Genomic DNA, 11,977 nt, shown 5'->3' on the forward strand with positions numbered 1-11,977 from the left:
CCTAAGTCAGTAACGTCTTTTAATTTCAATGGCTTTACAAACTTAGCAGGACTAGCATAGACTACCACCCACCTAGGCCAAAAGATGTGTATATTGGCAATGATACGGAGACTTCTGGAGATTTTTGTTGAAATGCAAGGGCTGCTTAGAAAGATGGGGAGATTTATTAAGCCATTTTCTGTTATTAGTCTCCTCAACTTCAGCATAATCAGAAGTAGACTGCTTCTAAATCTGGAGTTTCATAATTAAGCTTGTGATCTGTGAGATGTACTATTGCCCTATATTACATAGCTAGCAACATATTCTTATTAATTACAGGTGATTATTATGTAGAACTTCTCTCTGACTAACTCATTGGTTCTACATTGCTGTTGTTGGCACATGTCTGTCTTGGGAGACAATACTGTGTGATTGTTGCTAGCTATTCCCATCTACTAAATATGCATTCCAGCAGATTGGCACAATAATAGAAAAGTAAAAATTATTTAAACACAGAGGATGCCTGTTAAACTTGCGTTGAAAACATTGCTGTAGTTACTATGAGAAATAAAACTGGCAACCACCAGGAATGCTTTTAAGGGACATTCTTTCGTTATTGTTGTTTTTATTCCTGTCACGCCCCATCCCCATGTTAGCCTGACAAGATTAGCATGGCAACCTGTGGAGAAATCAGTCCATTCCAATGTCCATTCACACCATCATCAGCTATTACCCATTCTGCTGCAATTGCTTTATTTTGCACAAACCTTCCTTCCATTTCATGATCCGGTGATGCAGAAAGATATATTTGTTTGTTTTTACATAGCTCATAGCACATGATACCCAGGTATATCTCAGCCATAAACAGATGGTTGGCTGGCATCCATCTGTCTCGGGAGACAATGGAGGAGTGCGCCTTTGTGGGGGAAGTCAAACGGTTGGAAGGTTGCAGCACCTGCTGTGGCTAATAGAGATCGATACAGGAGAGACATGTTTTGTTGCAGCTGGAGCAGATGAAGGTGTCTGGTTGTGCACCATGGCAGTTCTTCTCTCTGCACTCCTCCCAGCGGTCGTTCCTCCTCTGGTCACCACTACGGGTGCACAATTGTCTGCAAGAGATTCCCACCTGTTGGAGCTGATGTTGCCAGCCTTCATGTCACATTAGAAACATCTTTGTAACGCGGAGTTGATGTCTTGTCAAAAGCAAGGGGGGGGGTTCTTTATCTAGGATTCAGAAGCAGTACAAGACACAGGTGGTGATTTAGTTTAACAACATGCAGATTACACAGGAAAATATACCGTACCAAGCAAGCAATGCCTCCATTCACAACAACAACAATTTATTATTTATAACACACCCATCTGGCTGGGTTTCCTCATAGAATATTAAAAACACAATAAAACATCAAACATTAAAAACTTCCCTAAACAGGGCTGCCTTCAGATGTATCCTAAAAGTCAGATACAGTGGTACCTCAAGTTACAAACGCTTCAGGTTACAAACTCCGCTAACCTGGAAGAGTTATCTCGAGTTGAGAACTTTGCCCCAGGATGAGAAGAGAAATTGTGTGCCGGTGGCACAGCAGCAGCAAGAGGCCCCATTAGCGAAAGCACGCCTCTAGTTAAGAATAGTTTCAGGTTAAGAACGGACCTCCAGAACGAATTAAGTTTGTAACTAGCGGTACCACTGTAGTTGTTTATTTTATTGACATCTAATGGCAGGGTGTTCCACAGGGTGGGCACCACTACTGAGAAGGCCCTCTGCCTGGTTCCCCATAACCTCACTTCTTGCAGGGAGGGAACCGCCAGAAGGCCCTTGGAGCTGGACCTCAGTGTCTGGACTGAACGATGGGTGTGAAGACACTCCTTCAGGTATACTGCTGGGAGCCGCAAAGAGATAGCAGTGGATAGAACCCCACTGTAGCCACGCAGCACCCCAGGCCTGTAGGTCTGTGCTGACGCTCAGCTCCCATATTTTCCAAAGTTTGTTTGCCTGTCTCATGATGACTTAGCTGAATTCCCCACACGTCGTGTGGGCCACATGATCTGGGCTACAGCTGCAAAGAATAACTCTAACGCCCATGGGATTCTCCCCATGTAGCCGCTATCTCTTATTAAGGCTAGGATCCTCCCAATTACGTAGAGCTGCATGCTATCTCTTGCAGGCATTTCGGCTGGCAAGTGGACAAGGTAACTGATTTAGCAAAATAAGACTAACGGCTGCCTAGGAGAGCAGTGAAGTCCTCATATGGGTGGCATTCATGGCAGGCCACTACACCTTGATGTAAAATATATCTTCCTGTGTGTTTCCTATACAGCTGTATACCAATGGGCCTAGCATGTTCCCTTTCAACGTTAATACATTTACAGAGGGATGATGCTGTTAAGTCTTTTGCAGCAAAGACAATGGCATTTCAAATACAAAGTTAATGAAGTGGCTAATGACCCATCACAAAGTCATTTATGGCTGTAATTCTAAGCACCTAGGTGGGCACCTGTCTATCTCAGGAGACAGTGCAGGAGTGTGCCTTTGAAAGCCCATTGAATTCAATGGGTCTTACTTACAGGTATGTGGAATTAGAATTTCATCCCATTTTGCCAGCTTGATTTCACAGTTCGGTATAAACTTGCTATCCTATCTTCTTTCCATTCCTCAGGCATCAGGGAGGAACAGTTTATCACCTTGTTGATATCTTGCTCCTTGTGTGCTGAATTGTATTATTTACTTCTGCCACTTAACCATATAAGTCCATGTTTTTCATTGTAATGTAGTGTTTTAATTCATAAATGTGTACTTTATTCAGAACATAGCTGGGTGCTGAAACATACTGCTAAAACTAATGTCCATGTGAAAAGAATAATGAACTATGCATGCATGCCTTTAGTTTTTAAAATTCACAGCAGGAAGCAAATTAAGGCTGCAGTTAAAGCAGATTACGCCCTACATACCTAGAAGTAAGCTGCATTGAATTCAGTAGGATTTGCTTTGGAGTATAGTGAGATTGCAGCTTTAGCATTTATAGTCTGTCCCAGCAACAACCAATCTACAAAACAAACAACTTGCATGTCAACAAACACTTCCAAAAAAATAAAGCACCTTTCAGGACAGCAGCAACTGTACTTCAATGAATATGTAAATAGAACACATTACAAAGCAATGTATGTATGTATAATGCGCATATGTTTTTTTAAAAAACCCTTTTGTTGTGGAGAACTAAGATAAATATAATTCATAGCAGGAGCGGAATGCGCAGAAGGAAATCTGCCTGATAGCCCATTTTCAACTGACTTCTCTGACATTCTTACCACAAACCCAGCATGGGATTTTTCTTTTCTAAGCAAAGAAATGTTAATTAATATGTAAGTAGCGCTCAGAGCTCTAAATTAAAGTAGGATTCTGAAAGACATTACTGTATTGCAAGATACTCATGGTTTTAATTTGTATGCCTCAAGAAAACAAGGGCCATATGAAAGCATAAATTATCTTTCAGAAAACCCTCCACCCACAGATTAAAAAGGGATATCTCAACAGAGGGAAACGCGTTTTATGTGATCTGTGTGCCTATATGTAGATCAAAAGGTTCTGTTTGTCATGCTACAGTCAACGATAAAGTCAACAATCCAGGTCCAAGATACGCTGTCAAACTGAGCACCTGCCAGCACAAGACATCTGTCACTGCATTAAAAAATCATTTTCTCCTACAGCGGAGATTTAAGCCAATCATCCTATGAATATTTTTCTGTGCCCGGCCGGATTTGTGCAACGCTAATGGCAGCTGGCTGCACACAGAGATGAAAAACAGCTTCATCTGGCACAGTTTGTCAGGATGTTTTATAACAGGTGAACAGATGGTGGGAAGTTGAGAAGTAAAGATAACAATATTCTTGGAGTTTTGGCTACCAGTTTCATTCTCATATACATATTTTATGCTGGCAGGAGTGTGCAACGTGGGAGAGCTAACAACGAAGTACTTATGATGTATGTAGCTACCCTTTGTGCCTAAGGTTGTTGTTGACAAAAAAAGCCCCTGACACATATTCACACTGGCCATAGGAGGGCTTCTAGTTTAGAAATGTATCCAATTCAAGGGCTTGATTCTAGAAGGTGTGCCTGTCATTTCCTTTGCCCCATGCTACTGGCAAATGTGATGAGCCACATGGTGGCTTTCTACATTGAACTGTCCTAGCCAGGTAACATGGAGCAATCCACTTTCTAAATCTAAAGCATCGCCTTTTGTGACAGAGAGAAGAAAAGCATTTTTCCTGTTTCCAGTCTAGCATGTCAAATGGCCCCCAAAACCATCCACATCATGTTGCACCACTTGCTTTATTTGCTTGCTTGATACTAATTTAATTGCCATTATTGTAGATTTTGGTTTTCGCCTTATTTTATGTGTAGGCTTTGTTGTTGTTGTTGGCATGCATCTGTCTTGAGATGCAATGGAGTCTGCCCCCAGGGGTGAAGTCAAACCACTGCGTTTCCCGCTCCAGAATGACCTCCCTGGAGCATAAGTCTGGGCTGTGTGTATGGAGGTCCTCGGTTTTTATTAAACGAGACATTTATGTTTTTTATTACTTTTTAGCTTTTGTAAAAGTTACAGATATAAAGGTTTGAAAGCATAGATAAATGCTTCAGGTATCTGATAAGGGAAATGGAGGAGTAATTGCTTTATGATTCTTTGTAAGTGTTAAAGGAGGGAATCCCATTTTGTAAGCAACTGCAACCCAAGTTGTCTTAGCAGCCAACAAACAGAGTGCTTCGCCAATACACTTTCAAATGCAAAGCTCTGGCAACATCAGCTGAAAAGGCCTTGTCCTGGCTCCCAATCAACCAAGCCTCTCGTGGCAATGGGATGTAAAACAAGGCATCTGAGATGCTTCCACTGTGTTTGGGCACTGGCAGGAACGTGAGAGAGAAGGTAGGGCTTCAAATAGCCTAATCCCAAACCACTGAGTGAAATCCAATGGTGTTTGTCCAGTAACAGAATAGACACAATCAGAGGAATGAATTTCTTCTCCTGTATACCTTCAAAATGTGCTTCAGAGGGTTAGGGGCCCTCTGGAGAGGATTCGAAGGGCATAAAAGATGCAGGGGGAGGGAAGGGAAGGAAGGAGACGCCTGCTGATGTGACGATGGATGTTTCTCACAGAAATGCTAATACAGTGGTAGCTCGGGTTAAGAACTTAATTCGTTCTGGAGGTCTGTTCTTAACCTGAAACTGTTCTTAACCTGAGGTACCACTTTAGCTAATGGGACCTCCCGCTCCTGCTGCACTGCCGCCACACAATTTCTGTTCTCAACCTGAAGCAAAGTTCTTAACCCGAGGTACTATTTCTGGGTTAGCCGAGTCTGTAACCTGAAGCGTCTGTAACCCGAGGTACCACTGTATATTTGAGTAAATTTGAATTTACCACATGATATAGGTAACCATTTCAAGGAATGCTAAGCTAAGACCTGATCTGTTTACCCATAACAAAGACACAAAAAACGATCTTCTGGGCCTTGGTTGCTGTTTTTCTCTACTGCTTAATGCTGATCTGCTAAAAGGTGCATTCTAATGACATTCTTATTTTGCACAAATGGCTGGTTGTTCTTGCTTCCACGGGACTGCGATGCTTCCAGACGCTGCCAAAATAAATCAAAATCATTCATTCATGAATCTGTAATAAGGGTCTTAAGTTCAGCTCAGAAAGCTGCCGGAGAGGAAAGGAGGTCCTCACCAAAGGACAAACCCCTGTTAATAGCCTGCTCCACAGCTCTGACGCACTCGCCTCACATGTTTGAGAAAACACTGTCTCTCTCCCTGGCTCCATTCCACTAATAATGAGCTGGTCAAGGTCTAGTGACACAGGGAAGATTCATGCTGTTGAATAGGCAATATCGTTTCCTTAATGGGGCTTGCTAGACTACATCATAGATACAAATGAAATAAAAGCCCTGGACTTGGCAAGGGGCGTGTGGGAAAATGGGAGGAACTGCTTAGTACGCGTCAGTCCTTTAAAATTTCCTAATGACAAGGAAGTCTATATGCATTATGTCTCATCGAGGTTAATTTTTTTACTCTCAGCAAAGATGCAGATCATTTTTAGTACGATGCTTGCCTATACAAAAGAGAATAGGACATTTGTCATACTATGAAAGGGGGTTGTATAATTAGATCATGGGTAGGCAAACTAAGGCCCGGGGGCCGGATCTGGCCCAATCACCTTCTAAATCCAGCCCACGGACGGTTCAGGAATCAGTTTGTTTTTACATGAGTAGAATGCGTGCTTTTATTTAAAATGCGTCTCTGGGTTATTTGTGGGGCATAGGAATTCGTTCATGCCCCCCCCCAATATTGTCCAGCTCCCCACAAGGTCTAAGGGACAGTGGACCAGCCCCCTGCTGAAAAAGTTTGCTGACCCCTGTATTAGATGATAATCGGGATCCATTCCAAATGTAAAATTATATGGTTCTATGATTCTATTATTCTTGTGCGATGTTATAATAACTCAGGCCCGACACAACTTGGATCTGTTTGGCTTGGTAGTTTCTGTCTTCATAAAAATGTCACGGGCCACATGTCAGAAGCAAACACAAAGTCATATCACATGACTTTGCCAAACCCAGACCAGCAATCTGCTTCCAGAAGTGACCAACCTAAACTGCGATCGTATGGTACCAGGGAGGATGGTTTAGATCTGCCTCTCAAAGGCGGAGAGAGGAGAAATTGGGAGGAGAAATTGTGGGTGGCTTTTAAAATGTACGTTCACTTGTCTGTCCCTAATCCACCAATCAGTTTCACTGGGTGACTACATCGTAACCATCCTCTGGCTTCCACACTTTGTGAATCAGCGTGGATCGTTTTGTTAATTAAAATGGCATCATCTATGCACAAGAGGCAGGTATCTCTGTGTCAGAGAAACCCCAAGATGGCAGTACAAAACATCCTACATGGGGGCAAAAAAATAAGGGAAAGAAACACCCCCCCAAAAAAACCCCCATCCTGATAGGAACTGAGCATTCTCAGTGGCCACAAAATGCTGACCAACTATTGATGAGGGAAAAGAAAAACTAGGAAAGGGAAAAGTAATTCAGCATTTTGGAAAAGGACATGGCTGAAACTCTGACAAAGGATACGGCAATGTTTTGTTTCAGGATCTACTTGTTCCCAATGAAAAACAAAACAAAAGAACAAAACACATTTTTTAAAAGCAACCAAACACCCCAGCAACCACATAATGCTATTAGAAATGTCAGAGCTGGCAGCAGAATAATAGTCAAGGTGCCAGGTGTTCTGTTATTCATTGCTACTCTTACATATTAGACAACAGCCACATTTTTGTGCCAGCCTAATGCATGTAATTTCATTTTTAAACTACTGTATTAACATAAGGCAACCCTTTCAGAACAAGCCATTTTGACCTTAATGTGTGTGTTCCCTTTCAGTGCCATTTCTGCTTGCGTTGCAGCAGTTTCAGTCTTGCAAGGCAGAAATTCCACATCTCTTTTTCTACCCTCAAAAGTGAAGCACACGTTTAGTGCTGCACCTGTTACATTATGACAAAAGGCGATGAGGAGAACTAGCTCTTAGTTTGCATTTTAATCTTTAGTGCGTCATTTGTAGACTGCTGGTCAATCTATCCACAAGGCAGAAGTCAAAGTTTGAGAAAGGAGATCATTTGACTGCATGTGGATGGCTTCTAGTTGTTGCAGTTTGTTAATGTAACGAGGCACATATTTGCATCTGCATTACTTAACCAAAATCAGTACGTATTATATGCCCCTTAATTCTGTTCTCCCGGTTCCTAAGCAAGCTTTCATAGAACTCTTTGTTTAACCAGGAGTGGCTTCCTTCAAAACCACAGATGGATTCCAATCAGCACTCCATCTTCTGAAAGCTACTAGGCAACACGATCAGGTCTGATCAGTTCATGACATTTTAACAGCACCAATTACAAAACAGAGCAGTTATTTAAGTTGTTAAAATGGGACTGAAGAGAGCAAAAAGATGATTCTTGATAAAGCCGTCCTTGCTATAATTTTAGATCATCACATCTCCATTGTCGTTACTCGGACACTTTTTGTGCATATAAGGGTGTGGGTGTGTCCACGTAGGACAATGCTGAAATGCAGGAACAGAAAATGTAGACAGACCGATTTTCTGTCTACTGTGGAGGTGTAGAATAGATTGAATTTTAGATTATTTCCACCTAAATGGGACGTTCAATGGAATATTTCCATGTGTGCATGAGTAGCAAGAATGGGGGTGGGGGTAGCACTCCTGCGACGTTTCATCTCAGTTTAATTTCTCAGTGTTTGCTTAATTAATCTTTATGTTCCAAACAAATGCACATGCCCCACCCTGGAATTGCAGGTTCAGGGTCTTTGATTTTCTTAACATTCGATGAATTTGGGCAATTGCATCTGTGCATCAATACCCACCCACAATAAAGTTGATGTAGTGTGCTGAAGGGGTATGGGGTTGTGAGCCAGGGTTGTGAAGTAGCCAAGGCTCTGAGACAAAATTAGGTAAAGTATCTGGCAGGAGGAAGCACAAATTTACCTTGGCAGTAAAACTTCTTGACAGGGGAAGAGGTGGGTGAGCAACAGCCAGAAACAGCAATAATCTGAGACTTTGACACAGGTCAAAAGAAGTACGAGATTCTTCAAAGGAAATCTGGAAGTGGAGCACAAACCGAGGCAAGTTACAGATTATGCTAGGCACTCTGCCTTCTTTTCTCATAAACAGCATGTTAAAAGTACTAGTCATACCCAAAGATTATGCCCTCCCCCTGCAAAATGCAAACAAAAAGCTATTAGAGCTAGAATTTGAATGGCAAACAAAGGGCAAGGTGCCTCGTTACTCGTAGAATAAACGATATTCAAATACAAGTGTGAATGTACAGTGTCTCTGCAGAACGAAGAACATGGAGTAGTGGCATTTGGATCAGCTGGCCCTTTGTGGTTTGCAAGAATAGGTGGTTAAAACTTTGTGCATTTCTTATTTGATCTGTTTTCTCCCCTCCCCCTTTTAATTGAGAGCAATCAGTTCTGACCACTATTGACTTGGTATGTGTTCTAATCAATGTTCATTAAATCTGCTTGTTAACAGGAAGGTGTGCTGTGCACTTCAATCATAGTCCTCCAACTATCTCTGAGTCCTAAAGTAGCAGCGAATGGGTCAATAATCCCTGGCTGGTGGAGGTGGGGGTGTGTCAAGAAATGCATAGTCAACTGATCACTGTGCTTTGCAGGAGGGCGTCCTACAGATACCATCTTATCATGATGTCTGTTCCGAACTGTGTCAGAATCAGGCCTTGGGTCTATCAGACAGGCACCATCTCTATTGTCTTTTTAGCACCTGCTATTCTCTTTCAACAAGCCTTCTAAGTGGACATTTTTATCCCAATTGCTATCTTTATTAGATCTGAAATTCTTTTTATATATGCAATTGTTTTTATATGCAACGTTTTCCATAAATGCAGTTGGTTATATATATAGTATTGTAAAGTCACTTTGAGATCAGGGTTGAATCCTGGGAAGCAGTTCATACATGAAACTAATAATAGTAGGCCAGAAACAACTATCAGCACAATCATATACACATTTGCTCAGAAGTAAGCTCAGTTATCCTTATTCCTACATAAGGATATACAGGACTGCAGCCTCAATCGCTGGGTTCTTCACTCTGCTTATTTTCCTCTAAAACCTCGCAGTGCACTCAAAACACTCCCTACTAACGGTCTACATAGATAGGTGACAGAAAGGGTATTTCTTCGTAATTACCATAAATGTCTTAAGTCTAATTTCTATTTACCAGTGAACAATTAAAATGTAACTGTGGAAGCTTTATTGAAAATACTTCTAACACGCTACTGCATGTTGATTAAGGACTGGGGGGGAAACTGCATGCATTCATAAATGAGATTAAATAAGATCCTAAAAAGCACTAGAGATTTTGATTCTTATCTTCCTAAAATTATCTTGTAAAAGACTATAAATATCGGGATATGAGTAATGTGATTAGAAAAACTGTACAAAATGAGGATGTTAAGCTTTATGGAGTATAAATTAACTAATATGTGTCTAATGTTCAAGACACCCTTGAGGATCAGATAAATAATTTCAAAAGAAATCTTGATTTTAATGTTCAAATTACTACAGTGGAGCTAATTCCTGTAACCCTGATGGGAATCAAACTGAGAATGACTTCCCCTCCCTTCCCAAATCGCTCTGGTAGTAGAAATTTGATTCTCCATCCAATCCAGTTCCCAGAGCTGGCCCAAGACAGGTTGGCACCTGAGGCAAACCACAAAATCTACATCAGGAACAAGGGGAGAATAAAGATCTACATTGGGAACAACAGGGGAATAAAGATCTACATTGAGAACAAGGAAGCCAGCAATGCCTCCTGCTCGTCAATAGACTGTTGTAGAGGTGGCATTAGGGGTGCTGCTGGGGAGACAGATCCTGCACCACTGTGGCAGTGGCAGTGACAGCAGGCAATGCATTCCTTGGAGGCTGGATCTGCTTTCCCTGTGGATTCTGCCTCCTGAGGCGGTTGCCTCACCTTGCCCTATGTGTGGGCTGGCCCTGCCAGTACTCTTTCCCAAATGCTTGCATTTTTTACAGTTTAGATCAGTAGCGACCAAATGTTCCCTGCCATGGACCGCTTGAAAATTGCTGAGGGATTTGTTTAAACAACTTAATTATTTTTCTGCCTGAATAAAGCCTGTGGACCACTGGTGGTCTGCAGACCACACTTTGGGAACCCCTGATTGGATTTATATCCTACCACATCTCCATAGCTCATGGCAGCGGACAATATATATTTTAACACACAACACAAAGAAAAACAGTTCTGCAACACAATGCATTCCCCCCCCCCGAGGTTGTGCATAAGATGGCACCCCTCCTCTGTCCACACCATGTGCAGAAGCCAAGTGGACTAGCACTTGAATCTTACTTCAGCCGTGTTGATAGGATGGTGTTCCATCTTCCACTGCATCTGAGGGCAACAGGATTGTGTACAATAGCCAGGACAGACAGTAAAACATATGCAGCTGGGGGATAGCCAAAGGGCTGCCCTGCTGCTCCCACCATCAGTGTCTGCTGCCCAAAGTGGTCGCTTCCCTTTACCTAATATTAGAGACAACCCTGATTTTATCATTTCCTGTGGGCAGTTTGAATCCCCTTTTTGGCAGCTATTTTAGAGATGCAGTTCCTCCCATGTCAGGCTTCTTCTTTTTCTCTCATTTCCTAAACATGGAAAACCCTGCGGCATGCAGTTCCAACAGCACAGTTCACAATCTTCCTGACAAAAGGATTGGGTGCAATTTGGCTTCAAATCAGCACATTTTGGCTTGCCTGTGCTGTGGGTATGGCTGGATATTATATTGCTTATATGTTCTTCAGTACCATTAATCTTTAAATGCCATAAATAGATAATCATGGCATCACATCTGCTTCAATTAAGCTCATTTCCAGAAAACTGTATTGCTCTCAAAATTAAAGGCTGTCACAGATCCTAAAACACGATGCACTGCCATTCCTGCATGTCCTTTATGGCACTTACTATGCTAAATTTGAGTATTTATCAATTACATTTATATCCAGCCCTTCCCTGAGCTTAAAGCATTACTTGATTCTACCTCCTGCAATTTATCCTCCTGTGAAGCTGAGAATTAAGGCCCCTGGTCACCCGGGAGCTTCAAGACAAAGAATTTGAGCCTGGGTCTCTCTAGTCTTAGTCCAACAGTCTAACTAATTCGCTCTACGTGGGGCTGCCATTGAAGCTGTCCCAGAAACTCCAGCGGGTACAGAATGCTGCAGCGAGGCTCCTCACGGGGTCTCTGCCATGGGAGCATATTCATCCAGTGCTTTACAAGCTGCACTGGCTCCTGGTGGAGTACAGGGTCAGATTTAAGGTGCTGCTTTTGACCTTTAAAGCCCTTCACGGCCTAGGACCCTCGTACCTACGGGACCGCCTCGCCTGGTATGCCCCATGGAGAGCCT

General features: G+C 42.3%; 1 long non-coding RNA gene across 1 annotated transcript; it reads right to left on the minus strand.

The window, feature by feature from the left end:
- Positions 1–7,298: 7,298 nt before the first annotated feature.
- On the minus strand, positions 7,299–11,720 carry LOC309531882. The gene is made up of 2 exons (XR_014219506.1): positions 10,890–11,720; positions 7,299–8,639 (listed from the first exon to the last, which is right to left on the minus strand). It is a non-coding gene; the product is annotated as an uncharacterized lncRNA (long non-coding RNA).
- Between the last annotated feature and the right edge of the window lie 257 nt (positions 11,721–11,977).

Source organism: Podarcis vaucheri (genome assembly GCF_965113315.1).
Source record: "Podarcis vaucheri genome assembly, chromosome: 4".
Classification (NCBI taxonomy): Eukaryota; Metazoa; Chordata; class Lepidosauria; order Squamata; family Lacertidae; genus Podarcis; species Podarcis vaucheri.